This window comes from Cavia porcellus, unplaced genomic scaffold, assembly GCF_034190915.1.
Source record: "Cavia porcellus strain 051 isolate PalLab524CR breed Dunkin Hartley unplaced genomic scaffold, mCavPor4.1 scaffold_8, whole genome shotgun sequence".
Lineage (NCBI taxonomy): Eukaryota > Metazoa > Chordata > Mammalia > Rodentia > Caviidae > Cavia > Cavia porcellus.
Genome location: NW_026947491.1, coordinates 81,226,796 through 81,233,406, shown reverse-complemented (window position 1 = coordinate 81,233,406; position 6,611 = coordinate 81,226,796).

The window sequence follows — 6,611 nt, the reverse complement described above, 5'->3', positions numbered from 1 at the left end:
TGTAATTGATTTCATGTTCTATTCGTTATCACATTTTAAACAATTTAATACACACACATACCATATACAGACACCCAGAAATACACAACACACACACACACACACACACACACACACACGTCACACACACACACACACACACACACACACACACACACACACGTCACACACACACACACACACACACACACACACACACACACACCATTCTGGAAATGTGAGGGGGAGAAGATGGGTTTTCCTTTCTATTCTCCATTCTGCCAACGGTCCCTGTAGACTGACTATACATTTTTCTTTGACTTTCTTGAAATTCTCAGACCCTTCCAGCCCTCATTTTTCTTTCATTTTGCCAAATCTTTTCTGAGTTCACTGTAATCAGTAATGTGTCTAAATTTAATGATCTATTATTGGAACTACTTTCTTAAAAATATCTTCCTATCCTTCATCTCTCCTTTGAAACAGTCCAGAAAACTATGAATTACAGGTCCAAAATAATACCAAACATCAGATGCTTCATACGATTCATCATGAATTCATCTATTTTAATCTTCACAGTGAGCCGATGGTGTGAATACAATTATACTCAAAATGATGGTTAAGCTTCATTGTCTCAATGTGATTGGCTTGGGAATGCCCTAAGGACACACTTGTGGTGTGTCTGGGTAGGTCCTGGTAGATGATGTTGGGTACCATGTATGACCTCTGGCTCTTTTCTGTCTGGCACTCTCCTCCTGCTCTGCTTTCCAGCTGCTGTAAACTAAGCATCTTTAATCTACCACCTCCTCAGCCATGATGTTTTTCCTTGGGGCCAGTTACCCATGAACTGAATCCCTGAAACAGAGAACCAAATTAAATCTCTTCTCTTTTAAATTGGGAATGTCTGTTATTGTGTCTCAGCAGTGGGAAAGCAGACTAAATACACACAAATTACATTTAAAACAGTAAGAACTGGGCAGAAGTGATGGTACACACCTGTAATCCCAGCACTCAAGAGGCTGAGGTAGGAGGATCACTGCTGTCAGTTTGAGGCCAGCCTGGGCTAGAAAGTGAGCTCAAGTTTAGCCTGAACAGCACAGCGAAAAGGATCCCCTCGTCCCCCAAAACATTGACAAAGCTTAATAATCTGTTAGTATAGTTTCTTAAATTATAACTTCCCAAACTTTAATATGTGAAAATATCATTCATAGACCTTAAATGACATTTTTGTGTTCCGCCCTAGCAGTTCTGATTTGGGAGGCTTGCATGTGGCCCGGGAATCTGCTTGTTACACAAATGTTCCAGAAAAGAGTTCACTTGAGACTTTCAAAATTGCCTTTCTATTGGTTCTTCCTTCATATTTTCTCTGATAGGGCGGAATTTCTTCAGCAACAGAAGGCAGCTGGAGGACTGTGTTCTTTCTGGGAGGAGCCTATTTATATTATCAGTTCACAGCAGCATAAAGTATGGTTACCCACATTCAAAACCAACCTGACTTTGAAAAATAAATCATGCAATGAATATAATAAAAATTTGCTCTTATAGCCAATTGTTTGCAAAATAGATTTACCTATGTTACTGGAATAACTTGAAATCAAAGTATTAGTTATAATCAAATATAATAGTTTTTTTTCATTTTTTACCAGTTTTGGTCATGACCTTCAATAAAAATTTTCGAATAAGAACAGTACCAATAAACTGTTGCAATACTTTTAGTTCTGGTCATGAAGAAACAAAATACATAGAAGCATACAATGATTTTGTATAATTATTCAAATAATTATAGAAGACCATACTATATATCCTGTTACAATAAAGTAATAATAAAAGTTTTGCAAATAAAAAGTTTAAATGTCACTAAGAGAAAATTTTACCTTTTTCTTTTGTTTAATAATCTATGGGTTTTCTTGCTTGGTATTTGTGTGCTGTGTACAGCATCACCTTTAAGAGTCTGGGACCCTTTTGCACTGTAGATACATTATTTTTTCCATAATTCTTGTATTTGCATGTTAACCAGATTTCACTGCATTCATATTATTCAGAAGTCCTCAGTGTGTCTGAGAAATCTCTGAATGTTATATTCTATTCTTTTTTATTCCCTTATGTCAGTAGCTGCTTTATTAGACATAGACAGCTGGGAGAGCATATGCTTCTTTACAAGAAACCTTTAAAATTTAAAAATTGGAGAGCATAATTTTAAATTACCCACCAGGGTAAATTTTATTTCTTATGAGACTTAAAACATATCTGAGAGGCTTCAAGACTCAACACATAAGAACTCTCATTCTACACGCTAAGGGGTCCTGTATTAGGAGTTAAGTCCAGAGTTGTTTTCATTAACTTTAAATTCAGCTTCATATACATCATTCTAATTAATGGTATTATATTTCCCTATTTAAAATTTCAGTCAACATTGCTTGCCATATTATGTTAGGATATGTTTGTTAAGACAACATGAGTTAATGAAAGTAAAATCATCCCACAAGGAGTTGAAGGTAAGAAATGGGAAACAGGGGCTGGGGATTTAGCTCAGTGGTGTAAGCATCTGCCTTGCAAGCAGGCAGTCGTGAGTTCGATCCCTGGTACTGATAAAAACTAAAAAGACAAGAAAAAAAAAAAAAGAAAGAAAGAAATGGGAAGCAAGATGGTGTTTTATGGGCACCTGTTAAGTTCCAGCTATGAATCTTAAACATACCACATGCATTTTCCTACTTGATCTTTAAAATCTGTTTGGTAGAACTGAGATAACAGCCTTATTTTAATGAAAGAATACTAAGACTAGAAAAATGAGATGCTTGCTTAAGCCTAAATACTACGTTATAGAGCCTCAATTAGGAAATTCTCTTGATATCACCTTATGCGTGTACTCAGGATCTAAGCACTGCTCCCTGTTACCACTCTGATATAAGCTACCATCAGTTCTTGCATGGAACACTGCAATAACTTCTCACCCATCTTTGCTGTTGTCTTTCTGCAGTCTGTTCTTAGTGCATGTTATAAAAGAGATCCTTTAACATTTCTCAGATCATTAACATCTCTTTCAAAACTTTTTGATACATTTTTAACTCCCTGGGAATAAATGTCAAAGTCCTTATTATGCTGTACAGCCCTTCCACTATCTGGGCACTCATCTTTTATTAGGCCTTTGACTTCTTGAAGATCTGTTATTATCTCTACCTTGCAGGGTCTGATCTAGCCATGCAGACCAGTGTCCCCCTCTTGCCATCTGTCCCATATCCTAGGCACCAAAAATCTCTTCTCATAGGTGGTCTCTTGTGTCTGTTCCTCCTGTCTTCAAAATTGTTTTGTTTTGTTTTTGATTAGAACAAGTAAAAAAGGAATTCATTAGGTCACATAACTAACTACTTCAGCAATAAATCCTAGCGTCATCTCAAGGGCTCAAAGGATCTCATCAGGATTTGGTTGGTCACTGTCCACTCTGGCTTTAGTTTCCGTGTTCTGAGTGCAGTATCAGACATGATCCCCCCCTCACTGCAGAAGGCTGCCAAATGTTTCTAGGCCTACACCCTTCTGTCTTCTTCCGGAGAAGAAGCTTTGAGTCTTGGTCTCAGTGTTTATAGACAGCTTTCTGTCATCCTATTGGTTCGGATGGGTCACATGAATATCTAGAACAAGTTACAGGCCCAGGGGCATAAAACTTTGTGTTCCTGAAGTTCATGTCATACGATTTAATCCTGCAGCCAGGAAACAGTGAATTCTAGAGAAGTGGCCCAGAAATGGAGAGAATTTCAGGTATTGTTTCCTGGGAAATTGATTGCGTTTGGGGCATGTAACAACACAAGAGAAGTTGAACTAGGTGTCATGTTACCATTTGACATATTTTCTTTCTTCTTTCTTTCTTTGTTGAAAGACATATAGCATTTTTAAAAAAAATTTTCAGATCATTTCCTTTGCTAGTACGTTTGTAGGACATAATGCTTACCTTTCCTGTGTAAACATTGGTACAGAAAACATCATATATTCTCCCTTTCCCTTTTTCTTAAATCTATTTCCTTGTAATAAAGATCTATCTTCCTGTTATCTCTCTTATTTTGGTGTTTGTTTATATTTTGGGCCTCTTACTTGAGAGAATACATGTAAACTTTAAGTCTGTGTGTCTGATTTATTTCGTTTCACATTATGGTCTCAAGGTACATCCATTTCCCTACAAATGACTCAACTTTATCTTTCTTTCTTTTGTTTTTCCTTTTTTTTTCATTTGTTTTGTGTGTGTGTGTGTGTATGTGTGTGTGCGTGCGCGTGTGCGTGTTGTGTGTGTGTGTATGTGTGTGTGTGTGTGTGTGTGTGTGTGTGTGTGTGTATGTGTGATTCTAGGACAAGATCTCACTATGCAGTTATGCTGTTCAGGCTGTCCTCAAACCCACTTTTTAGCCCAGCCTGGCCTCAGACTCACAGCAATCTTCCTGCCTCAGCCTCTCAAGTGTTAGAATTATACGTGTGACATGTAAATACCACATTTTAAAATCATTATTAATGAACATATATGCTCCTTCCTAGATTTAGGTATTAGGAGTTGTGCTACAAAATATATGAGTATGCCATGTATCACTGTAATGCAAGTTCTTTAATTTTTTTCAGGAAAATACTTAGAAGGGGAATAGGTAGGTCAAATGGAAATTCTAGTTTCAGCTTTTTTGAGTTTCTATATTGATTTCCGTAATGGTTCTACTAGTTTAAATTCCTACCGACTCTGTAGACGGCTTCCTTTTGCCAGTCCCTGTCAGCAGTCTTTAAATAAATATTTGACTTCTTCGTGATGACTATCCTGTCTGGGGGAAGAAAGAATCTCAGTGTTGTTTTAATTTGCTCTTCTCTAACAGCCAGTGATGTTGAGCATTTCTTTATATATTTATTGGCCCTTTGTACTTCCTTGATGTTTCTACCCATTTGGGTGGCCAGTTTTTTGATTGGGTATTTCATGTGGGGAGTCTGGTTTCTTTGAGTTCTGTATACAACCTACATTTCTACATTTCAGTCTTCAATCTGAGGAATAGTTGCCCATTTTTTCCTGTTCCACAGGCTGTCTTTTCACTCTGTTTAGTGTGTCTTTGGGAACAGATATTTTCTATGATCTAATTTTATATGATACCATTTTTTGAACTTTTATTCTTTGCTCAAAAACCACTTCCTAACCTAAGTCTTAGCTAGGTTGTACCATGCCCACCCCTTACTCTTAGAACTTCCTGTCTTCACTGTATTTTGCTCTTTACCACATACTACCATCTGCTGTAGAAAAACAGGGCTGAGGGCTTCTCTCATTCCCTTCCTGGCACATACGCCTCATGTGAGTAGCCCTCTTATCTGGTTTTACACTGTGGTTTTCTAACTATGAGGCATGATTGAGACCCTTTCCATAAGTGGCTTTTGGCCAAAGCAGATCTGCTTCACTAAGGTAAGCACTTGTCCTTGGAGGGCTCCTATTCAGAGACTGGCGGATGAGAGATGAACCCAGTTTCACAATCTGGGCCAATTCTGAAAAGCCATTGAGCTCAGGAATTGATCCAGAGACAGGCTAAGGACATTTGAGCAGCTGTGTTACATACAGTTCAGCTCTACTCTGTTTCTTTCCTTTTTCTCACAAAACTTCTTCCTAAGGACACCTCCCAATAAGCTTTCTGCAAGCACAAACCCACTGCACATCTTACCACTCGGGGAAACCCATCTAAGCGTCGGCATCTCCACAAAGCATGGTATTCAGCAAGTGTCTCAATACATGCCTTTTTTAAAATTGGATGCTTGAATAAATACAATAGAATAATGATTTAAAAATTTGTTTATGGGCCAAAAAAATCTGGTTTTCAATTTCTATTCTTGGTTTTATTAATTGTGACTTACAACAACTTATTAACTATTTTTCCCATCCCTGAAAGAGATCATAGTAGAAATTTCCCAGAGAATTATCAGGGGGAAATTAAATGTGCTAAATCATATGAATTCCAGGACCTGGAAATTAAATTCTTAATAGATGTTATAAAATAATTAGTTTACATTTAAATATCTTTCTGAATCAAGAGTTCTTTCTTGCAGCTTGGGTCAAATGTATTACCAGGTGAAAATAAACAGAAGCACTTTTCTCCATCATCCCTAAGAAAATATACACGAGAATGACAATGAAAAATATAAAAATTGTCATGATGGAAACAAGTTAAACTTATTAAACACACTATAATCATAGACTTCTAGAATAGAACATACTGAGAGTGTGATACAATACTCCCAGTTATAATCCTGGTTGACAGTTTAAGGGGAGAGCTAATCCAGCTCCTTTCATTCAGACAACACTTACACTGCTGAAAGCAATCTGTTTTCTAAATAGTTCTAGTAGATGTAGGCTCAGGAATACTTCAAGCTATGTCATGGAAGTTTTCTTGGCTGTTCTGTCACTTGTTAGAACCAAGAGATTCCCCATTAAGCAAATTATAATCTATTTCTTGACTTTTAAATTATTTCAGTCAGTTTTGGCCTGAGCACCAGTGTAGCATGACTGATCTCTGTCCTTTGAGACTTAAGTACTTTAATTAATCAAAAAGTCTTTTATTGAGCCTTCAGCCAAGTATTATACTGGGCTTGGTGACAAGGTTTAATTCATGGCCCTCCCTGATGTTCTCTGACCT